The 25839-nt window shown below is 41.0% G+C and overlaps 1 long non-coding RNA gene across 4 annotated transcripts; it reads left to right on the forward strand.

The window, feature by feature from the left end:
• The first annotated feature begins 3410 nt into the window (after positions 1-3410).
• Positions 3411-25346, forward strand: LOC131414121 (uncharacterized). 4 transcript variants are annotated; one of them, XR_009222126.1, is made up of 5 exons: positions 3411-3611; positions 4011-4274; positions 24712-24869; positions 24958-25119; positions 25201-25346. It is a non-coding gene; the product is annotated as an uncharacterized LOC131414121 (long non-coding RNA). The 4 variants fall into 4 exon arrangements; XR_009222128.1 differs by having other exon boundaries at positions 25260-25346; XR_009222129.1 differs by lacking the exon at positions 24712-24869 and having other exon boundaries at positions 3416-3611.
• Positions 25347-25839: the final 493 nt, after the last annotated feature.

Consider the following 25839-nt stretch of genomic DNA (forward strand, 5'->3'; position numbering starts at 1 on the left):
ATGTTGGGGGTGGAGCAGGAGACAGATTACCGGAAAGCATGGCAATCAGGGTATGCAGATTTAAGTCCTTTCCTTCCGTCCTGATAAGTGTTTCCAGAGATAAGGTCATCCCCGCCTCCTCCCAGTACAGAGAGGGAGATATTTTTACAAATGTAAATGTTTGGTAAACAGAACTTTGATAAGAATGGGCTTAGCAGGGACTCTGCCAGTCTGTCCATACCCAGAGTTAAATTCCTTTAGCCAGTTAGTGGGGGAGGTCCAATGTCCCTTAGAGAAAATAATCAAGGTAAAGAGATATATTTTGGGGTGGCCAAATTTTGATCTCCCACATGACCTTGAGGTAGGCAAATATTTCTTAGAAAGGACATAAATACACTAAAACTAACAGAAAAATATAACAAATTGGACTTCATCAAAAATTTTAAAAGTCATTATTAAGAAAATGAATCTGCAAGCCACAGACTAGGAGAAAATATTCCCAGCACATATATATGACAAATATAGGTATCCAGAATATACAAATCAAAAACAAGAAATTATCAAACCAACAGGTTCTGAGAGAGCCTACTAAATTTAGATGGATACAGGCACTGTTGATAGTCCTATGGTACCTGAAGCCAGCCCTAGGGCCCAGGGGAGTTTCTAAGCAAGAGTATCCTTTCCCAGACAAAGACCTCTCAGAATATGATTCAGTCACTCTCCTAGTTCCATTTATTCTCCAAAATATGGTTACTAAAATCTTACCAGAGAACTTTCGTAAGCCAACTTGTAACACTATATTTTCACGCAATATCGAGTTTAGCAAAACTCTCTGAATTTTGCAACTACAGAAAACCCTGGAGGGTTTGGGAAGCTGCTCCAAAAGATTTCTGAAAATCCTATGTGTGAGTGGGTAATCGGGGCTGTGGTTATTTTAATTCAATAAAGGATAAATATAGAAAGTTATCAGAGAGTCTAAGACTCTCAAGAGGAAACATTTACACAGTTTCTTTTCTCAAGGAGCCATACTTTAGAGAATTAGTTGATGAGTCCAGTCAGAAGATTTATATGAATGTTTGAATTTCTGCCTTCAAGTCTACAATTTTCTGAGGATGAAAGTAGAATGCATTACGGTGAACTAAGAGGATTATTTTAATGCTACAAATGAACACTTTAGCTAATCAAGCATTGTGCACTGGTGAGAAGAGTTTAAATTCTAAGGTCTCAATCAAAGTATTGGAAAGCTGTTACCTCTCAGATTACAGCCAAAAGAACGCCATTTTTTCCCTCATCGTTAAAGTAGTATTTGCATATTGTAGAGATTCTGGAAGGTCTTAAAATAACAGAAGGAAAAAAATTACATATAATTCTACATTCAGTTTTTCTTACTCATGTCATAGTTTAGATCGTTTCATATCTTGCTCTTTTTCTCCTAACATTTTATTGTAAGCATTCCTCTATATTTAAAATTCTCTGCAAACTATTTTCCTTAACTGTTTCTTTAGTGGTGGATATTCAAATTGTTTCTAGTTTTTCTTTCTTTATGCAATGATGAATAATGCTGTTATGAAGATCTCTGTGCTTTTTTTTTTTTTTGAGGAAGACTGGCCCTAAGCTAACGTCTGTTGCCAATCTTCCCCTTTTTGCTTGAGGATGATTGTCCCTGAGCTAACATCCGTGCCAATCTTCCTCTATTTTGTATATAGGATGCCACCACAGCATGGTTTGATGAGCAGCGTGTAGGTCCGCATCCAGGATCCAAACCTGCGAACCCTGGACAGCTGAAGCGGAGCATGTGAACTTAACCACTACGCCATCGGGCCAGACCCTGCATTATTTTTTTAATCTATTTCAGAATGTATTCTTAGAATTCTACCCCAAATTCTATATTACTGTGTCAATGAATATGAAAAATTTAAAGCATCTTGACATTGCATCAGACTGATTTCCAAAACCTTTGCATCCTTTTATGAGTACTCTAAGAGTGCTTTTTCCACCATACCTTTAACAGCACTGGGTATTCTGAGTTTAGAATCTATGCCAATTTAGTATGTGAAAAACGCTCTCTTTGGATCTAGTCTTTAGAAATCAGTAACTTTAGTTAATTTTTATTTATTTTAGTGGCTCATTTCCCAACTTGGAATATATTTATTCCAAGTTTAAAAAGTGCATTTCTACAGTGTTGTTGTTCACTCTGATTATCCTTCCTTCTCTTTCTTACTAACACTCCACTTTCCTCCTCCCAGTTATGAAGGTTGGTTAAGATTCCACTCAGAATGTCCACCAGATGTTGATGTGGTTGCTGGATAGGATTGTGGGGGAGGGATGGCTACAAGAGATTGCTTTTAGTTCTATTCATCAGAAATTTGTAGAAGGCTGATTTGAAATATTTCTATAGCAGGGACTGAATACTATCCATTTTCTAAAATCATCAAAGTAGCCTTAATCTGAATCCTGATGACATGTGACTCGGGCTTCAGCTCCATATTACTTCTCATGAAGTTATCAAATTCCTGATGATTGCCTGGGCGTGGTTAGAAGGTGGGGCATTCCCTATTCCCAGAGGCGTGCTTCTTCTCTCTATATCTTTTGGCAGACTACCAGACCATTCTTAAGCATTCAAATTTTGAGAATACAAAAACATCAATTTCTTCTTCCCTGGAAAACCTTTATCATCTCAGGTGTCTCTAGTACAAGAAGAATAACCTAGGAATAGGGTAGGTCACCCTGGCTCATGTGACCAATTACTGGCAGCCATTTGACAATACGATTTTCTTGTTTTAATGAAAAGGATACACTGGGGAAAGAAACATGGGAGAAGTAGATGGATAAAGAGAGACAGAGTCACAGAGAGAGAAAAAGAAAGAAAGAGTGGAAAGTCACAGAAAAAAGACAGACAGACACAGAAAGAGACAATCAGACACAGTAAGAAACTAACACATTGTATCTATTTGTCTCAATGTGTGTGTTTGTGTGTGTGTGTGTGAGAGAGAGAGAGAGAGAGAAACACTAATATGTAATAGCGGATTTGACTTTAAATACGCAGTGCTGATGTCCCAAAATATACCTTTGCCTGCAAGCCTCCTGCAGGTTGATTTCAGCACTTGGTAGGGCTAGCCTGATTTGCATGGTCTCTCAGAGGCTTCCCGAGGTCCCTGTCTGTGAGGTTTTCCCCTTGTAGATGATTGCCTCCAGGCAGAGAGCTACATCTGGGCAACAGGAGAGGACATGAAGCATCTGACTATTGAGCCAATGATTCCATTAGATGATTCTAGAATAAGTAAATAACTAGCACGATAGAATTCAAAGTGAGGGAACAAAATCCACAGATAAGATATAAAAGACAGCATTTACATTTTTTTTAGATAACTACAAAGCCTTAGAGAATCCTTGGAAACAATGACTAATTACTAATGAAGAATTATTAGGATCTTTCAGACAATGAGAGAGACCAGCAGGCTTGAAAGTTGCTTCTTGGCAGACCGTGTCCCTAAGGTCCTCTGAGAAGGAAGTCCTACTTGCCAGACTCTTCAGATTTCAAGATGAGACACGTGCTATAAAAGGACCCCAAGGAAGAAAATGACTTCAGATATTGTTGCTGAGCGCGTGGGTTGCTGCTTCCGGGAGAGCAGGTGGGCAGCAAACTCTGTGAAGTGCTGATGGTCCGTTCTCGAGGGAAACACCTGGAAAATGCAGCAGTGGTTTTGGAGAATAGAGAGAAAGCAAGCTTTTCTGGGATGATATCATCAGTTATTTACAGTTGGATATATTTGTCTTGGTTCAATATAGGATTGGGAGCTGAAGGTCCCCGTGTACAGCAGAAGGAAGATAGGCAAGCTTGGGATTTGCCCTAAATTCCTCCAATTTCCTAGTTATCCCCAGGGGAGTAGACTATGCAAAGTAACAATACAACCTTTGGTTATTGATGTTTAATGAAGTTAAATGAGCTTGGCTGAAGGTTGACACGCTCGGGGCTCCTGAAAAGGAGCTCTTGTAAGACTAAGTGTGTGATTGTTTCTTTGTCATCACAGGTTTGATCCAATCCTTGAGATTTCCTGACTTTAGGGTGCATTGTCCGTGCCTTGTTCAGCAGGTGGAGCTCTATAACTACGCAGGAAATGATGTGTCTAGGCCTGGAGATTTTTCTTTTTTGATTGGAAAGAGGTCAGACTTTTTGGAGGGTGCTGAACACCGTGGACTATGGTGATAGAATTATTCTTGTGGCATTTTTTTTAGAAGAGAGTATTCCTTGGTGTGTTGCTTCTGATAGTGTTCAACCATAGAAAGAGTCCACGGTAAGCATTTTCCCTTTTATTATGACTGGTATTCTTTGCAGTTATTCCAGGTCGATCAAGTTTGGTTTGGGAGATTGGATTTATTAATGTTATTAGCACACTTGGCACTGGTAATGATTACAATATGCCAAGTGAGCACTAGGGAATTTATTGTTTGACTTAGAACCACATGATCATCTCTCTCCCTTTGTACATTAGACTTTGAGGTTCTAGCTCTATTAAATTCTTAGGACTTTCACCTGTTCACTCATGTTTGACTTCTCAAAGCGACTTAAAAAAATATTTTGCTTTCTTAAAAAGGTAACTTTTCCCAAAACATGGCATATTTTTCATTAACTCTGATAAAGGTGCTTATGATTAGATTAAAATGCCAATAATAAATGTGTTAAGGAGAAATTAGACATCCATACCATCTTCTCCTTTACTCCTACTTTTAATGCAGAAAATTCTATAAGAAATACTGAAATACACAGGATTTCAATTCCTTGACACCATTTTGGTCATAGAGTTTAAGCTTACTTGGTATTAGTTGGTGAATAAATGGGTGGGTGGATGGATGGATGGATGGATGGATGGATGGATGGATGGTTGGATGGTTGGATGGATGGATGGATGGATAGACAGAAAGAGGGCTGGACAGGTGGATTTAAGTTTAAATGATCCTTGTTGAAATTTGTTCATAGTACAGGACTGTTACTAATGCTTTAGAGAAGTACACAGTGATTATTTTTATGGAGCTTCCTAAGAAAAGTTAGCCAAAATAAATGTTGTTTCACGTCCATCCATAACTTATAACAGGCTATAGCATATTTTGTCTAAAGTTTGGATACTTCTGAAATCAACAGAAATAATAGATAAACAGTACAGTAGCATTTTTATTTTCTTAAGCACAGCAGAAACAAGAAAGGAAATTTTAGAACCAGTATAAACTGAGTTTTTATGAATTTGAGACTTGCTTGCAGAACATTTGCCAAGAGTTGTGTAAGACTAGAATGATGAAATGTGGTATTTATTCAGTCCAACAAACATTAATTGAGGACCTACTATGTGCCAGGAAGTGCACTAGGCACTGGGGGATCAAGAGTGAATACCTCCATTTCTGCCTCTGAGGATCATACAACCTCATGGAGAAGGGGACACATGAACAGATGATGAGATTGGTTCGTTATGGTAAAGTGGTACGATTACCGCTAGTGACGGAGGAGGATTAGACTATGATATTCTTAAAAGCAGATGACTATCTTATTCATCTTTATTTCTTAGTGTCTAGAGAGTCTCTGGAAGATGATAGTGGTTTAAAAAATATTACTGAGTGAATGAATGAAACCTAGAGGTTGAGCAAAAATTTCTTGAGGGAGATGATGTCTAGACCATCAATAACAATAAGGATACTAATGATGATGGCTAATATTGATTGAAAGTTTATTATGTTCCTATTTAAAATACTCATGTCATCTTCACAAAATTTTCATGTCATTTCTGAGATAGATGCTATGATTATTCCTGTTGTGCTGAGGATAAAACTAACACAGAGATGGGTTAAAAATTTGCCCAAGGGGCCGGCTTGGTGGTGTAGTGATTGAGTTCACACACTCCACTTCAGCAGCCCAGGATTCGTGGGGTCAGATCCCTGGCACAGACCTATACACTGCTCGTCAAGTCACACCGTGGCGGCATCCCACATACAAAATAGTGGAAGATGGGCACAAATGTTAGCTCAGGGACAATCTTCCTCAAGCAAAATGAGGAAGATTGGCAACAGATGTTAGCTCAGGGACAATCTTTCTCACCAAAAAAAAAATTGCCCAAGATCCTCCACTAATAAATGTTAGAACCAAGATTCAAATCTAGCACCCCCCAAAAATATGGAAGGGCATTCCAGGCAGAGATCTATTAAGAAGCTTGGATTTTATGCTGTAGGAGATCAGGAATCACTGAATTGTTTAATCAAAGAAATGACATGGTGAGATTTGTGTTTTAGCTAGGTCTTTGCAGTTGCTGGATAGAGGCTAGTTATAAGCCTTGGGGGTAAAACTGAAGGGGTGCTGGAGGATAAAGAAGAGTTCACCATGTGAAAGATGTGAGGGAAGAGAAGAGTTTCAGGCTCTGGGCAAAGCATGTGCAAAGGCTGCATGATAAGAGAGAGATGATGTTGCAGAGGTAAATGAGGACCAGATTGAGAAGCTTGAACTTTTTTTTTCAAAAAAATATGAGACCACTGGAGAGTTTTTAAGCATGGGGTAAGATGATTAAATGTATGTTTTAGAAAGATCTTTCTGTTAGGTGGAAAACAGATTGGAAACTTACAAGACTGTGAGCAGGGAAATGTGTTTGGAAACCTTCACAATATTCTAAGCAAGATATGAGGGCAACGTGAAACAGGGGCAGCAGGGCCTGGGAGATTTAGGAGATGGAATCGACAGGACTTGGCAATTGATTGATCAACATGGAAGCAAGTGATGAGAGAAAGTAAAAAGTAGAGTCACCATAGGTCTTGATTTGTCCAGAACAATCCCAATTGTGCCAAAGTAATTACTATTGTCACCTCTGTTCACTCTCAAGAGGGCAACAGTTTCCATGGTAGATTTCATGGTTACTCTAGTTAGAAGTGAAAGATGTCTCGCAGGGTTTTGGCTTGAGCAACAGAATGGATGCTATTCCTTCAGATGAGGAAGGAAGGAGAAGGAGCAGGTATCCAGGTGAGGTGGTGAGGACAAATTCCGGACATATGAAGTGCCAGGGGTTAGAGACCAATGGGAGTCTTGAAGATCCTGCCGTGTCAGGGCTCAAGATGTAGCTTGAGGAATCACTTGCATAAAAGGAGTGGTGTTGGAGTCAATGAATACTTTAGAGCTGCTGTCTCAGGCTAGGCAATGCTCTGAGACATTTTGTCTTTAGGATCAGTTGATTGGTGAAAATTTGGAGAAAATCAATGAATCAAATATTTTTTATGTGCCTGCAATTGAATGGATGGATGTTTCCAGTACAGGGCTGGTTATTGGGAAGCTTCGAAGTAGGGCAATCATGTAATTAGTGTGACTGGGACTGCTATGGGATCCTCAGGGCATAGGGTCGTGCTACTTATAGAAGAATATGCGAGTTGATTGTTGTCATGAAGGAGCTTATTGTCTAGTTAGTGAGCTACAACTTGCTATACAACTAACTATTGTCTAGTTAGTGACACACAAGAAACAATAAAAATGATGAATTTATTTTTTAAATGCTACATTTATATATCCTGAGTTGGCAGGGCAAACAGAGTGTTTTAGAATTTCGAAGCAGGGAGAGAACACTGTGGGCTGGAGTAATGGCAGCCATTTGCAAACTCGGCATCACATTTTTGGGAACAGGAGTAGAAGGACCCCAATGAGCAATTCTTTTGTATGAATTTATACCAGGCTTTACACTGTTATACACTGTCTTGCCTCATCTCTGGACATCTCAGATGTATCAGCATTGATATTATTTCTCCAACTAACTACAGTTGGGGAGACCACGTGGAAAGCTTCAAGGAGGTGCTGGGCCTTGATATTTAGGAATAGGCATCTCAGCCTTGGCGCACACAATGGGTAATGAGCAGAAATAGTGGGCTGAAAATGAGTCTGGCATATATGAGAAATATCAAGGAAATTAGAAGTACTTGAGGGTTCGTATTGTACAATAACAGGAGGCAAGGTTTAGAGAGACCCTCTTTTCTTGGCTGGAGCTCTCTTCTGCCTTACTCAGCAAGCTCCTGCTTATCTTCAAGACCCAGTCAAAATGTCATCACCTCCATGAAGTTTTCTGTGACTTCTCTGGGCAATCCTGCAGTGTTTTCTGTGTGCTTCCAAGGCATTTGCTTACACTTCTTACCATAGTATTGATCATATTGCTCTGAGCTTGTTTACAAGTCTGATTCCTCCACTAGACTGTGAGTTGTTTGAGGACATAACCATTTTTTTCTACCTCCCTAGGCCCCTAGTACAGTGCTTAGTATATAGAAGGAAATTGATTAACGTTAGCAGATAAAAGATTTCAATGACAGAGATGGTAGGACTTAGCTCTCCTACCAAATTGGTTTACTAACCGTCCTTGAGACATGCTTCCCCCTTTTCTGTCTCTGCCCTCTGCACATCAATGTCCCTTTCAGGACAGCATTCTCCCCTTCTCTCAACCTCTAAATCTTGTGCATTCTTCCAGGTACTGCGCAAAGCCCATAGCTTCTGTGCAGCCTTCTCTGATGTGTGCTATTTCCTCTTGTCAGCAATCTTTGTTTCTTCTGAACCAAAGACTCAAACTCTCCTAGACCTGAATTTCCCTATTTTACAAATGAGGAAATGGAAACCTGCCAGTGGAGGATTGGCTTCACCCTAAAGCTGGGCAACATGCATTCTATAGAATGAGAGCACGGCTCAACGAAGCTCCTTTCCATTGTCCAGGCAAAGACGGAGACAGTTGAACAATCCAAGGGAGCCAACACAGAGGTCTTCTCTGTGCGATGGCAGCCCCCTTCTTCCTAGGTTCCAGTTGTGTTTCAACGTGATTGTGCATCAAAAGTCTTCCAGCTTAGCCCTACAGCTGCCTTTGTTTTCTGTGTTCTGCTTTGTGATTGCAGTGGTAAACCTCTTTCCAAGGGAGATATACTGACATCTTCTTTCTAGATCTTGCTGACCTTCTCACCTAGACTTCTAAGCACAGCCAAATATTAATAACACCACTTTTTCATTAGCAAGTTCTTAGCAGAGCACTATATCAGGTAAAGCCAAATAAAAGTGCCACGACAACTAGTTCAAACACTCCAGTCTCTCCGAGTGGCTGTCCTACCTGTAGTTAAACTAAAAGGAATGATCATTGCTTTTCCCCTCTGGAGAGTTTTCACCAGTTTCAAAGTGGGCCAGTAACTCCCTGAACAGAAGAGGAAGCAAACTATATTTAAAGCGGTGCCTGCCTGTTTCTGTTTTAGCCATTTTGGCAAACCACTTGAAAAATGAAATCTTTTGGCCTAAATTCAGATAAATCTCGGATGCAGTTACTGTGCCAAGATAATTCCAATTTAGCATCACCTTACATTAATTAAAGCTGTGACTGAAGAAGTATCCATGGGGGCCATGGAACAGAATGGGCTTGAAATTTTGGACCTTGTTTGTTTTTTTGTTTGCTTGCAAATGGGGTTGGGGAGTTGGATATCAAAATATATGGCAAATGGGGGTGGGAGACACAAGTAATTCATTGGCTTATCCATTCAACGGATATCTTTTTGAGCACTTTGTGCCAGATACTATAGTAGGTGCTAGAAATAAAGAGATAAATAAGATACAATCTCTGGTCTTGAGAGGCTCATGGGAGTTCAAATATTTATAAGTGAAATGAGAAGTCCTGAGTATAAAGTGCTAAGTGCTGCATGTGGGGGCACTGTTAATGGAGTACCTACACTTACAGAGGAAGATTCATTTGAGTCGGAGCTTCAAAAACAAGTGAAGCTTGCCTGGGGAGAAGAGCAGTCTAGACAGAGGGAAGAGCTTGTGAGAAGACAGAGAGGCATGAAAAGGCAGGGAATGTTCTGGAAGCAAGAAGTAATTGCAGGAAATAGAATGTTGGAGAGGTGTAAGAGACATAAATTGAGGCAGATTCAAAAGGGTCTGATAAACCATAGGAAAGACTTGAGATTTATTCTGTAAGCACATGGAGTTGTCAGTGATATTTAACAGGAAAGAAAGTCAGCAATATCTGGACAGGAAATATCAGTATACTCCCTCTCAAACAGAGATTTACCCACAGCGATCATGTCCCCTTTATTAGAAAGAGAACACTGACTGCAGTATGGAAGATACTTTTCACGCAGAGCCCTTGGGCAAATTTAGCAGACTATTACAAATATCAGACAAGAGATGATGAAGTCTGAACTAATGCAGTTGGCAGTGGTGAGGAGAGAAAAGACCCTATTAAGAGATATTTTGATGATAAAATGAACAGGACCCAGTGTGTTAAATTTAGTTGTGAAGGTGAAGAAGGAGTCAAGGATGACTCTGATTTCCAACTTAGTCGACCGTGCACTGCCAATTTCAGCAATAGGATACAAAAGGAGCCATTTGGGTGAGATGCAGGGAAATGAGATGGATTGACTCCGTAAAGGAAGCCATAGGCATGAGTCTACAGAAGCTGAGTAGAGCTATTGAGGACAGGACATTGTGGACATCACTCATTCATAGGGTCGCCAGGAGTCAGAGTTGACTTGACAGCACATAACCACAAGGGAAATGAAAGGTGAGTGAGGGGAAGAAGATGAGTTTGGTTTTGAACATGTCAAGATGGACGTGTTTATGTGTCTGACGAGCATCTTGGTCAATGGTTTACCAAATGTGGCCTGGCCTGCCCAGACCTGAGGAATCAGAATGTCTGGCAAGCAAGCGTGTTTTAAAAATAGCTCTTCAGGTGATTTTGATAAGATCCTCCCATCACTCTGATTGAAAATCACTTATGTAGGTGGCTTCCAATTGCCCTTAGAATAAAATCCATGTGGCTTGCCATGGCCTACAAAGCCCTGTGGTTCCTGACCCCTACTTACATCTTTGACCTCCTCTTAATCCCTTCTTTATTCATTCCACTCGAGCCCACTGGCCTTGTTTCTGTTCCTGAAACTCCCAAGAGCCCTTCTTTGTCTTAGAATCTTTTCATATACTGTTGCCACTGACTTTCCAGATCTCTCTATTTACAGCTTTTTGTATCATCAGAGTCTCAGCTTAAAATTACCTCATCAGAGAGGCCTTCACTGTCTACTCAATCTAAAGTAAATAACCCTCCTCAGGTCACTACATAGGATCCTTTTTGTTGTCATCATAGACCTTTTATTATCAAAAATTATATTGTTTATAATTTGGGGTGTTTTTTGGGAGGAGGGGCTGTGTTTTCTTTCTCACCACCACCCCTCCCCATGTACACTCCATGAAAACAGTGGTGCTGCTATTGCAGCTCTAGTGCTTAGAACAGTCATTGGTACACTGTAGGTGCTCAGTAAATACTTGCTGAAGTATCTAATAAGGGAGGTAAGGAGGGAGGGAGGGAGGCAGGGAGAAGGAAGAGGGCCCTATGGGAGCCCAGAGCATTGGATCTGACTCAAAACACAGGAACCAGGGAAGTCTTCTGAAAGAAGTGAGGTTGGACTGAGTCTTGAAAAACAAAGAGGTACCAACTAGGCTGAGAGAATGGACTATTTGAGCTGGAGTGGTCAGACATGAGGCTGAAAGATGGCCAAGGGCCAGAGGCTGGACCCTTCTATAGGAGACCACAGAGCATCCCTTTTTGGCTGAAATGTGATGTCACAGGCCTTTATTCTGGTGGATTTGGCTACTGGCTCCTACTTCAGCAATCTTTGCAGAATTGACATGACATGTCTCTGTGTCACCTCTTCTCTTACATTTCTCAGTCTGGTTTCTTCTGTTAAATTACTATCAATGACAGGCCTGCAATTAGAAGAGGTAATTTGAAAAAAGAAAAAAAAAAGGAACTTCAAAAAAATCCTTTATATTTTTTTAGTTGACACCACCAGGAGCCTTGCCTCTACTGAGAGAGCTCGGCTCTGAGTGCTCAGTGTTGTTAGATTGAGCCGCTGCTGTGTGCTGTTTGTGAGAGATGTTGGCAAGGAGGATGCCGAGTGACTGCTGTTTCTCTGGGCCCCTCCAGAAAGTGAGATGCCTGTCTCCCCAGGGCACTCGAGAGAGCCAAATTCTAAATAAAATAGAGCAGCATCTTCACGAAGACCGTTTTGTACACTGTATTCAAAGGACTTATTTTTGCTAGTTTTCTTGAGCTGGTTTTTAGAACTTGCATGTAAGGCTTTCGCTACTTGCTTCCTTTTTCCTCACATCCTCCTCCTTTTCTATCCTTTTTCCTTTAACTCCTCAACAGAAATAAAAATTTTACAAATTTATAATCATTTAGTTACAGACATGCAGAATAAACAGGCACACATTTAAAACAATAACAGTGAGCATTGCTCTTGCTCAGCATTTCCCAAAACTTCAGTTGTTCATATAACACCACTGGCACATGATGTGAGTATTATTGCTATTTTTCTTTGAATAGACTTATCTTTTAATTTTTTAACTCGTCTTAAGCATTGTAAAATCACAAGTAAGATGCTGTATTTATAAGCTGTCCAAAGGCACATTAAAATAATCAACTATTAAAATTAAAAATTTCTGTCTTTCTCAATAAAGCTAGAAAAAAGAGTCCATCCTTTACCAACTAAACTCATCTCATGTAGGTTCCAGAACTTGCGAAACACTGGCCCAAGCCTGAGACTTGACCAATTTACATCTGCAATGGCTGACCTCATTGCTACTGAGGATTCCAGCCCAACCACAGGATTTTACGTGGTTTCTCCAGGTGTGTTTTCTCCTCTTTAATTGGGATCCAGTATTACTGAATTCTAAAGAGTGTTTTGCAGGTTGATCAACTAGTTAATATTCATAATCACGTTTTGCAAATCAAGAGAGTCAAAGGCATGCTAAATACCATGATTTTGAAAGCACTATATAAGCAGCAGTCTCCTTTTATGTCTAAAAGAAGAAAGTTCCCTTTCAGGCCTCTAGAACTCTGTCCCTCCCACAGCACCATATCTCCCTTCCTTTCTCCTGCTGAATGTTTTATAGTCTCCCCAGTTTTGTAGCTTTTATCCATCGTCTTTCTAGTTTTTCTTTTGGGGCTCAACGGTGCAGATCATACCAATGGAGTTTGTCATCTTGCATTGGCTCTGAAGGTGTTGCTGCATGTTTTGTAATCTTTGTATATATCCATTTATCTAGTTTTGTAAGGCAATGAGGTGTTCCATACCAATGAGTCTTCAGATAATTAACACTTATCTTTTGTAAGCTCCCAAATATTTTTTAAAATCTGAACCATTTTGATAGAAATCTTTCTAAATACATTACACACTTGATTGCCTTCTTATATAAACATGATATAATTTCACCCAGGGAGACAGCAATAGTGTAGAGCAGAAAGAGCATTTCACATCAGTCTGTATTTGTTTGTACTTGTGGTATTCTCTTTGACCCAAGAGTGACACCATCACATGCTAATTAGGTTGATTTTTTTGTTCTGACTCCCAGGCCCTGTCTTCAAGAAGCTCAATTTGATTGGGGAAATGGACATGTAAATATGTCAAAGAGATAATTAATGGCAAACATTGTGAGAGTCTAAGAACACGGAGGGTCAAGGACAAGTCATGGCCCTATTTGGTCAGAAAGGATGAATGGGAGAAATAAAAAGAAGATGCCTAAACTGAATCTTAAAAGATGAGTAGACGTCCATCTTAAGGACCAGCAAGGTCAATGTATTTCAGAGGACAAATCTGTCCAGTCAAAGACATGGAAGCTTGAGAGAGTGATATGTCTGCTGATAAAACCTGCAGAGACTGGCATGTAAAGGGTTTTGTTTGCCAAGTCAATTTTCTATTTTACTTAGATTCCAGTGAGGAGACCTGAAGATTTGTAAAGAGTAAAGTGGCATGATCAGATCTTTAGGAATATCACTCTGGAACATTCTTGCTTTTGACAGCTATTTATTAAGCATCCACTATGTGCAGAAATTGCTCTAATTATGCGTGATTGAAAAGTGAACAAGGTAGACAAAATCCTTGCTCTCATGGAGGTAGAATTTGGGATAAAATGGGAGTTAAGCCAATTGGGAGATAAATTGAACTGTCCAAGAGATAAGTTTTGAGAGATTTTTGCATAAAAACCAATAGAAATTTTTCAGATGTGGAAGATGACTCTAGGAAAACTCCCAGGATTCAGGCTTGAGTGGTGGATTGGTGGTGGTGGGCATTAACTGAGACACACCAGTGGCTCTTTGAGGGAAGAGACTATCTCGTCTATCTCTGGGAGCGTTCCCTGGCACTGCTGACCTAATCTCACTCCTGCTCTGATCCAGATAATCGTCTTCTCTTCCAGGCTACCTCTACATCTTGTACATACTTCTAATTTTGCTTCTATTGTTAAACTATAACATATACTTCTCTGTCTCTCCTTCTGTCCTCTGAGATCTCATTTATCTCTGCAAACTCAGGACCAAGCACCTAGTATTTTGTTTTTTTTTTAAATTAGGAGCATTTTTTTTAATTAATTTATTTTTCCCCCAAAGCCCCAGTAGGTAGTTGTACGTCATAGCTGCACATTCTTCTAGTTGCTGTATGTGGGACACGGCCTCACCATGGCCGGAGAAGCAGTGCCTCAGTGCGCGCCCGGGATCCAAACCCGGGCCGCCAGCAGCGGAGCTCGGGCGCTTAACTGCTAAGCCACGGAGCCGGCCTGCACCTAGTATTTTGTACTTCAAGAAACCTTAGGTGAATTATCAGTAGTGAATGAAAGAAGCTATGGAGAAGAGGGTTTTTGATTGGCAGAGGAAGAAGGAGTAATAGAGCAAGACGATTAGTTTAACTTTGAACGTGTTGAATTGGGAAGGCCTGTGGGATATGAATTTAAGGAGAAAGAACAGAGCTTTAGATCTATATTTGGAATTCATCAGCATGTATTAAGACATGGATGTAGATGATATTCTTTGAGCAGAATATTCCCAAGCATTCTCCTCTCAGAATGAAAAAGAAAGGGCCCAGAATACAAAAAGGGAAGCTATTGGAAGACGCTGGCAGTAATCCCAAAACAAAAGGAGATCAAGGGAAGGGGATAAAAAACGAGTTTCCGGAGAAGTAGGAGAAAAACAAGAAAAGAGTAATGTTATTTAAGTCAAAGAGGAATAAAATTTCAAGGAGGGCAATGCCAAGTACCATGGAGATATCAACTAAGGTAACACTAGAAAGTGTCCACTAATGCTAGGATGGTTTCAGTGTAATGCTAGGGCCAAAAGGCAGACTTGCAGCAGGATAGTGCAAAAATGCGCCTGTTGAATGCAGTCTATTCTTCCTAGAAGCTTCAAGAAGGGAAGGAGTAGGAGAAGGTAATTACTGAGGGTGACGGGAGCTATCCCAGAAGCCAGGGAGAGGTTTCTTAAATTGAGAAGAATTGAATATATTTTAACCTGAAGGGAACAGAAGAGACTGGGGACATGAAGGAGGAGAGAGCTGAAGGAACAAGCTCTCTGAGAAGAGGAGAAGATGCAGAGAGCAGGGGGGGGAGTTGACTTTGAACATGAGGGAGATGCCTATTCTTCCAGGACAGGAAGGAAAGACATATAATGGACACTTGTAGGAAAGGGGATGGGAGGTTGAAGGAATGCATGGTGGATGGCCTGAACTTCCTCTGTGCAGTGAAATGCAAAGATGTATAAAACCAGGAAAGAAAAGAACAGAAGGAGGAGATTGGGAGCCTCAGGGAAAGTCTTGAAGGCTTGGAAATACACGCTGAGGAATGGAAAAAGAAACTGGCCAATGGCATGTAGAAGAATACCTGTGAAGTCATCGCCCCACACCTCTTCCCAGCCTGACCTTCATGGTTTCTTCTAGGTGCCTGAATCTCCTCCTGTACTGATTCCAACAAACCTCTGGTCCCTCCTCGCAACCTGCCTAGGAGGAGCAATTTATCATCCTCCCCTGTGCTTATGGGGGTGGGGGGAAGGAATAGCTCCAGCAGAGTGCTGCTAGGAACACTGACCTCTGGAAACAAAAGATGCTTTCTTTTCTGCCCCTGCTCACTGTTCCCTTTGTAGTGTCTGGACAATGGGGATTTAAGTGTTACTTTCATGCACATCAAAATTGTCCTGAGACTCAATTTTAAAAATGTCCTCTGACTTTTCCCTCCACCCCCAACTGCGTGTGGGGGCTACACTGGGTTGTTTACTCTATGATAAAACGTCCTGAGAGGCTGTGCTTTTATCGTCCTTGGGTCAGCTTTGTGAAGTTATTCTGTTTCCTCCCTCCTTTGTCACTTATTGTCAGAATATCTGCCTGTGATGGCCCTTGTACTAGTTTCCTAGGGCTGTCATAACAAATTGGATGGCTTAAAACAACGGAAATTTATTCTTTCACATTCTGGAGGCTAGAAGTTCAAAATCAAGGTGTCAGCAGGGCCATACTCCCCCTGAAGGTACTAGAGGAGAATGCTTTCTTGCCTCTTCCTAGCTTCTGGTGGTTGCCGGCCATCCTTGGCGTTCCTTGTCTTGTCGCTGCCTCACTCCAATCTCTGCTCTGTCTTCATATGGCCATCTTCCCTGTGTGTGTGTGTGTCTATCTCTGTGTCTTAGAAGGACACCAGTCATTGGATTTAGAGCCCGCCCTACTCCAATATAACCTTATCTTAATTACATCTGCAACAATCCTATTTCCAAATAAGGTCACAATCTGAGGTTTGGGATGGATATACATTTTGGGGGAACATTATTCAACCCATACAGCCTTCTGCTAATTTCCTGTTGTTATTGTACTATGAGCTAGGACGTTAGGCTAGCCAAACATAGGCTCCTCTTTTCCAGCCTTCTCCAGAATCTACGAGTCATCCTGCTGTCCTCAGTCTTCAAGCTGGCTCCAACCCCAATTCCATTTTCTGGGACTCTTACTCACCAGATTTCTTAGTGAGGAAATGTTAGTATCTCTACTGTAAAAGGTATATGTGGAAAGTCCAGCCGTGCCTACTCTCCTGCAAGTGTAGCTCACGCAAAAATGATGGAGCTGACTGGAAATTCCTGACCTGCAGCCGTTCCCGGCAGGGCCTCTAGATGGGGCTCATCTGTCAGAAGTAACTACTAGTGTTTAGAAAACTTGTCCAGAGTCTTTGTACCAAATGAAAGCTACTCACCAAACTGAGACCCCAAAACTCTGTTAAAGTGAAATGTTAAAATACGTGCTATTTTGGATTGCAGAGGATGTGTGTTTGCTGATAAGCATGTTTGATTTCCACAGAACAGAGGATTTTCCCCCCTTTTTGCCATGCTGAGTTCGAGTCATTTGCTGGTAATTTAGCCATGAGGTATAATTTTTGCCCCTTCTTGATTTCCATTTTTAATTTGCAGACTTCCACTTGACCTACTTATTAGGAAGTTAAGGCTTAAAAGCTGTAGGTCTCTCATGCCTTCTTGACCCTTGTGCAAAGCCACACAGATAGACGTGTGCCTTCTTCCCACTGAGTTCAGAGGAGTGTCCCTAAGGGAACAGTGGCGCAGAAATACTCTTTCGTGCCTTCATCAACAACTCTGTGTTCTCCACGATGAGGTGCTGATCTAAATATCTACTGCCGACATCCTGACTTATTCATCATGTACCTCAGAAGCTTTTCTCTTACCTCTTGGTCTGATATTGAGGGAAGCATGCTTAACAATCAGGGTAGCCATTGCCTAAGTCCTTAGTGTTTTCCATGAGGTGGATATCCCTCCAACTTCAGATCAACTGTCTCCCTACCTTCAATCAAGAACATATGAGAGTAAACATGAGATGAATCAAGAAGTGGCTTCCAGAGAGAAAAGTACAAATAGGAGTGTTTATAGGATGACAGAAAGGGAACTGGGAGGAAAATGTATAGAGGAGAAAACAGAGGTGTTTGTCCAACAAAGAATTACCTCTCCACATTTTACTTTCATCTAGTAATTGCCTTTTAGCCAATCCTTGATTTCTTATACTTCCACAAATTCTTATTATACAGCATTTCTTTTTCTCTTACCATTGATTCCCACTTTTAATCCACCTTGGCTTTTTTTTTTCACCCTATTGGAATATTTATGACTGGGTAGCTGGTAGTGATTTTGGTCATGCATTAATTTATCTTTGAACACTTTCTATTTCCTTCGTGGTTTTCTCTTCAACAGCTTTATCCTGTTTCATTTCCCTCAGCACTTTCCCCTTTCTTCCAAAATTAGCTCTACTAAAATTTAATGTCTTTAGTTTCCCCTTCTGCTGTGGCTTCAATTCTCCCCGGTATAAACACAACTATTATTAGCCAATCTCTATGCTCATGGGCAAGTCTGTCGCTGTATCCTCCCACTCCTTCACTATGCCCTTGGTCCTAAATCCAGACACACGACTGATCTTGCTTCGCCTTGTGCCCGTGGTTGGCATGAAGAGCTGGCCTGTGTGAGGGACACACCTATTGTATAAGTTTTCTCTGCTCTCAGAGTGTCCTAGTTTGTCACAGAGCACAGTGTCCAGCTAACTGCTCCCCCCTTCTCATACTATCAACTCTGCCTAAATTGCTATGACAGTACATCGTATGGTTAAAACATGAATTCCCCTTGGACTGTTAAAAGGGAATGCGCTGAAGAAAACCACAGACTGATTTTTTTTAACGTGCTGCATTTTCTGACACTGCTGAAACATTCACGTGGAATATGCACGCTCTCTCTTTCAGCTTACCACTTTCAAGATGTTCAGTCTGGGCTTGCTCTCCACTGTGTTTAGGGTATTTTATTCAGCATTAAACTTGAAAGTCTAATTTGATGGACACGACTGAAAGATTGACGCAAAAATTGTTGCTGTTTATGCTTTCAGCCTTCTGGAATAGTGGAAAAATACTCACCTCTCCTGAACATTTGCTTCGCTGCAGTTGCCAAATTATCTAACAGCCAGTCACTATCCAATTTGACAGCATGGTATTTATTTTTAAAAAATTATGCATTGTGGTGTCTGTTTCCATCTATGACAGTTTCCTTGTAATAATAATGATAATACTTTGCCCTTACATAGTGCCTTTTGATTCAAGAATCTTCCAGTGCTTTGGACTCTCATCATCTCTGTGGAATTTCACAGAGGAGGAGACAAGGACAGAGATTAAGTTATAAGAAGAGCAGAGCTGTGCGGTGGGTTCTCAGGAGCCCTGGTCTCAACTAATAGGATGGTCTTTTATCACCAATTTAGTGACTCATTTTCCTTCTCTCTTCCCATCCCCACACTCACCACCCCCTCCCTGCTTTCTTGTTTCTGGTAAGGCGTTCCCAAATCCCTCTGTTTCTCTCTGCATTTCCCCCACCATTCAGAGACTCTCCAAGATGGTGCTGGGACAAGCAAAGGTCCCTTCACTCCAAGGGTACCATGATATCAGAAGTCCCATTTTTCTCTGTTGCTATTTCTTGACCTCACTGGGATGTTTATGGTATGGGTTAGTAACAGGTTAGTATGAAAGCTAGATGGAAAGATATTCTTTCTTCTCTAAAGGGAATAGAGACAACGAGTTCTCTGTGGACCCTTCTTATCTAATAGTTCACTTCCATAGCCCCATTTAGTGCCTAACACTCCTTTGCTTGTTTATAAATAAATGGAAAACATATTGACTCAGTTCCTGCCCACAAATATCCATTCTGAGCAAGGCACTGTGCTATAGGGGTTGGGCTGTGGCACAAAGATGAGATTATGACTGAGAGCTTGAGGAGCTCTCAGTCAAACTGGAGGATGGGGAGGGACATAAGTACACACACTTCTAGGAGGAATATGGACCTAGTTAAGAGAAATACAAGGCTTAGCTGCTATTGAAAGAGGAAGGACCACATATAATTGGAGGACCCAGGAAAAAGTTTCATTAAAGAAATGAGATTTGAGATGGATTTTAGGGGACAAGAAAGATGTGAAAAGATTGAGACTGAGGAAAGAACAGTGTAAAGACATACAGAGAACAGAAAGCATTCCACTTTGGCCCAAGTGCAGAATATAAGCAGGACCATCAGGGGAAAATGGCTGAACTATTGGCTGGAATTTTATACCAGCAGGTCTTGGTTGTAGATGAAAACTTCTACATCAGTCCAAGGGTAAAGAGCAGCCTCTGAACAGGGGAGGGCTGAGAGCAGAGCTATCATGAGGAAAATCGATCTGGCAATGGTGTGTACAAGAAACGAGAGTAAAGAGACTTATAAATGGAGTAAGTGGGAAATAATTTTATAGATGAAAGAATTGTCACCCAAAACTTGCATCCTTGGGCTCAATGGGCCCAATAATTTATTTCCAAGGCCCTAAAGTCACTTATTTCCTGTTCTCTGTGCAACCAGATCAGAAGCATCCATTAGTAACCGTGAAAAACTCAGCAGTGACATCCTTGACTTACAACAATGCATTTGTATTGTTGTGGGAGAGATACGAAGGAGTTCTTGGAGAGACCTTGTTGTAAGATGTTGCTAAATTCACATTAACCTCCTTTTCCCTTGTATGGACTTAGTTCCATGTGTTCTACATCGATTTCCAAGAAAAGCTTTCTTACTAAGATATTGAAGCTTGCTTTTTAAAAAGTGAGAAGAGAAAAGAGAAAATAAGAATTGCTCTAATATGTACACCTAGACAATACATCCAAATATATATCTATATACACAGAGAAACAAGGCCTTTTGGGCTGAGACCGTGTATTTCGTTGCCCTATTGGCAACGATCCTGTTCTGTTAGAATGGCCACCTGAAATTGTGGGAGCATTGCCTATCAACGGAGAGGAGCTTGCCCACTGGTTAGAGTTGCAGAGCAGACCAGAGCCACGGTACTTCTTTACAACTTTCTACGTCCAGCAAGGGTCTTGGAGAATGGAAGTTCCCTGCAAAGGAACCCAGACCTTGAGGATGCATTTCCCTTTTGGGTACTCTGTCATTTACTAAAATTTCTACTCCTGATTGTTATTGTTGAGTTAATCATGGACGCTGAACGGCTAACAAATGCCCCAGTTGATGCCTGAATGCCGTTTGGATTCTCATAACAGATACTAAGACATGTAGCTTTATTCATTTTCACTTTGTAAGAAAATCTATGTCTCTTCTTTTAGGTTCAGTGATTCTAATCTTGTATGTGTGCATAGCAAGTGTGTGTGTGTGTGTGTGTGTGTGTGTGTGTGTGTACTGAGCTTTCACAGCACTTTGCCAACCAACCAACCCAACTGCTTACCAAATCGACAGCTGCAACCGAAGCAGGGTGACTGGCCAGAAGTGACTGTTTCCCAGGTTAGCTCATCCTGCTGAATGGAACCTTCTCCATTCGGGGGTTGTTAAAAGTCTTTTCTTCAATTGGATCTATATCAAAAGCCCCTAGACATGTAAAGTTCTTATAACTCAGCCTTCTTAAAAAATCAAAAGCTGTATACTGCCCCTCATTTATTCCAACCACCGCGCAGTCACTGCGACCTTGTGACTATGACGTGAGCCAGGGAGAAAAATACGTCTGGCCTATTGGTTTGGTTTGGCCTGTTGATATCAGTTTCAGATCTGTTTGTTAGCTTCTCCACAATGACTCTAATTAGAAATAAAGTCCAATGGTCTCATATTAGTGGACAAATACATCGCTATTTATCATTTGAGCATTTAATAGAGCAATGAGGCTTTAGACCTTAACATTAACTGTATGATTCACTACTTCAAAAAAGAGAATTATTTGGAGTATGTCAGAAGCTCAGCCTGCCTTTTTGTGTGTGTGTGGAAAATGGAATTTTATTGCATATATATTTACATACATACCTAGACACACTCACACACACACCCCTCTATATACATATATACGTATCAAATGTGCTCATAAAAATGTATATTAGAAAACAAGTGAACTTTGTATGAATATATTTTTTAAATTATGAATTAATTGAGAAAATTAAAACAACAATAAATTATACAAGTGGTATCCAGAAATTTGTATTCATGTATTTTAAAGCTAAATTTCCCTTTTAAGCTAGATCACTTTTTTATTCTTTTTTTTTTTTATTGAGGTATAAACATATCTCAATGACCTATAACATTATATTAGTTTCAGATTGCCTTTTCTCAAAGTTATCTAAATGAATTAGTAACTAGTCACTTTGCTTTCATGATAGTTTGAGTTTGCTCCAGAATATGCAATTAAAATGGGTTTTTTCAAAAAATCTATAATAGCCACTTTTGTAAATGACCATTAAAAACTCTACAGCTCCAACCAGTTGTTATTTTTAAATGCTTATTTTATATTTTTGACTATAGATACAAACCTAAGAAAGAGACTGAGGACTTACCCCTCCCACTCCCCAAATGACATTTGGGCCTACAGTATAGATGCAGTCAAAGAATCCTTATATTAGAGTTATTAAAACTGAAATGCCCATCTATTTGCGAGCAAGTTAATTTTTTTCCCCTCTCTTGCATTGTACATTTTTCCTCTAAATACTATGATTTCTGCAGAGATAATATTGTTTAATCTTTCAAAGTTTGAAAGTGATTTATAGTTTAGTGACCATGTTATGTTGAATGGTACCTATATATATTAAAGCAATTTGGGAGTCACTATGTTAATTTTGTATAAACACAGTTCTTTTGACCTTGTCTCTCAAATCTTCCGTTTTCTTACATAAAAATTTATTAGAAGTCATTTTCTCACATGATGAAGCTAGATACCACCTGACTCACATGCTCGCATGTCTCAGACTTCACCTTCCTCTTCTGTGGCTGTTCTTTTCTCATCTACCCGACTCCACCCCAGGGATGCTTCCTTAGCTTTTTTTTTATTCTACATGGTTTTTGTGGGTGATCCAGCTCACCCTCTCTTTGACTTCAGGCATCCCTATGAGTCTCACATCTTTATGGTCACAGGTACTATAAGCACAACATTTGCAAAACTAAACTTCCGTCTTCCCACACAAGAGCACCAGCTAGAAAGCTGGGGGTCATCCCAGGCCAAATCTAACTGGTCATTACATTCTACCTTTTCTCCTTCCAAAATGTCTCTCTAGTCTACCTCTTTTTCTCCATTCTCATAGCCACTCCTTGTGATGAGAGCTAGGTCACCTTTCACATGAATTATTAGCAAAACCATCAATTATCCAGATTCAGGAATGGGCTTCCACTGACTGGGACCTGCTGGAAGTCGTGTTGCCTTGGACTCTTTGCCCTCCGTCTTAGTCAGACGTAGAAGTTATTGCTTTTTAGGGAGCACACACCAAGGGAACAGTAGTGAAGCACAAGGAGAGAGACATGGAAGGAGGGAGAGTCGACACGAGATATATGACTGCACTGGCCGTTGATTGCTTGATTCTGGAAAACCATCTTCTGAAAGGCCACATAAGGTTCATCTCAGGGGAACCTTCTAGGGGAAAAAGGGAGAACTTGTCTCCATGGGGTGGTAAGTTCCTGAATGTACAGGGTGAGCATTTTCAGTAGGACCCTGTTAAGTCCTCCACCTTGATACCAGCAAGGAGACCCCATGGTGGGAGGCAAGAGGCACGTGGCCCTGGGAAGAAGCAAGCAACCATCAGGATGTACCGTCATTGGCTCAGCCAGAGCCCATATAAAGTTGTTTGCCATGGCTGCAGCTGGAACAAGAGAAAGGAGAGACAGAAAAAAATCTGAAGTGGTACAAGAGAACTGTATGATACCCCCTCCAATAAAACTCAGATAGCTGCAAGGGTGATCTTCCTAAAGCATAGATGTCATCATGCCCTAATCTTCTTTAAAGGACTCTTTATTGCTGAAAGCAGTGGTTTTCACTCTATGGTTGTTAGAGTCCTGGGGTCTAAGATGGTGCCTGAAAGCAAGGAGGAAGCCAAGGGCAGAGTTTTGATCCTCCACTCCTGCTTCACTAGGAAACAAGATGACAGCTGCTAACAACAGTTTTGAAACCCTTGGCACGAAAATAATATATCCAAATACCTTAGCAGCACATTCATCCATTGAATACTTAATTGTGGAACTGAGATTTGAAGGGCAAATAGGAGTTAACCAGGCAAGAGCAGAGAAAGATCATTCAAGGCAGAGGAGGCAGCATGTGCAAAGCCCCTATGGTGGGCAGGAGCATGGTGGGTAGCACAGACCGAAGGACCATCAGTGGGGTTGGAGCAGGGGTCAGGGGTCTGAGAGAACATAGAGCCTAACGAAGGTGGGGACAGGGCAAGAACAACTTGTGGGGAGCTCCATTGGCCTTGTTAAAAAACTTTGTCTTAAAAACATTCATGAGCCTTTGAATACTTTGGGGGAAAGGGTGATGAAAAAGAATCTGAGTTTTTAAAAGATCCCTCTCACCATGAATTGGAATAAAAGCTGAACTGACTGGCATTGCTCTACAACCAACATAGTGTGGAGGAGTACAAGACCAACAGCTCAGGGGATGGCAGCCGAGCCTTAAGGCCTCCTCAGGAGCTCTAGGTATTCTCAGAGATTTGGTTGCTGAAAGAAGGCTGGGGTCAGGGTGAGGAGGCCACAGAGGATAGGGAGTTCAACTCCAGAGGCAATGGCCAGATCCAGAGCCATAAGCACTGGTGCCAGCTAGATACCCAAAAGAACAGGTTTAGCAACAACACCACAGATTCTGGGAAGACCCAGAAAATGGCCCCACCAACCAAAAGGGGGAGAAATCCTGAAAGACTAGGTAATTACCCCAAGGAGATGTCTTTAAGCTAGAAAGGATGACAAGCTCTCATGTTTTGTGCCATCAGCATAAATGCAGGCTAAAGAGCAAGATGAAACTAGTAACGGAAAGTAAAATGTGTGGTATGTAAATTCAAAACCAATACATAACCTATTGAGTCAACCCTGTGAAATGACTCAATTGAGGTGCCTTCAAAATTGACTAATCTTACACAATTTGATTTCATTGTAGATGCCAGCTTCCATTGATTTGGGGAGCTGCACATTTGGAAATAACTGCTGATCTTGATAGTGAATACTAACTATATCTCTGAAGGAAGTGAGCTTTGTAAGATATCATTTTTGACTCAGGAGAATTGCAATTAGAATGTTAAAATAAATGCATAACATGTAAGTGTATTAACTGACGATAGGACATGTAACTCTGGATAGCTCAGAAATTTGCACTGGCCTGAACAATGTCCTCTCTTCCTTTTAGGCAAGCTCTCTGGGAAGCCAGATCATTATACGGAGATTGGCGAGCATGGCATCAGAATTGGATTGGAATGCTTAATGGCACAGAGTCTGATCATTGGGCACATCCCTCACTAAGATGGGGATATAGCTCCCATCAGCCTGAGGAGATCTTCTCCCCTAAGAGGTACTTAGATAGGCATTACCAAAGCTTACCTCTACAACTTTTGCTCTATGGTCTTTTCTCTTTCGGCTGTTGATTTCTCAGATATTTGCCCACACGGATGAAGACCTGCTGCTCAGGATTTGCTATTTCTTTATATTAAGAGCTTCCTGGGCTGGCCCCGTGGCTTGGCAGTTAAGTGCTCGCGCTCCGCTGCTGGCGGCCCGGGTTCAGATCCCGGGCGCGCACCAACGCACCGACACACGGCTTCTCCGGCCATGCTGAGGCCGCGTCCCACATACGGCAACTAGAAGGATGTGCAGCTATGACATACAACTATCTACTGGGGCTTTAGGGGAAAATAAATAAATAAAAATTATAAAAAAAAAAAGAGCTTCCTATCAAGTTTTAAAAAAGTGCAAATTTTGGTGCTTTTTATAGTGTAAGAACCAAACTCAAGTACCCTTCAACCTTCGTTATAGCAAATCTTGTTATTTAGACGTTAACCAGTTGGAAATTCATTGCATAACAGCCTCTGATGAATGAACACAGTCATTCCATTTATCCTATCACAAATGTGTCCTTCTCCGAAGGTGAGTAATTCCAATTCTGATGCCTTGGCTGCTGAACCTGCAGTACCTGCTCTTGTAATCACACACTGTGCAGGGTAAACATAAAGGCAAAGTCAAGAAAGTGTAGAATCAAGGGAATCGTTAGCAGTCCTTCCCTTCTCTCCTTGGTTTC

This window comes from Diceros bicornis, chromosome 14 (assembly GCF_020826845.1).
Source record: "Diceros bicornis minor isolate mBicDic1 chromosome 14, mDicBic1.mat.cur, whole genome shotgun sequence".
Lineage (NCBI taxonomy): Eukaryota > Metazoa > Chordata > Mammalia > Perissodactyla > Rhinocerotidae > Diceros > Diceros bicornis.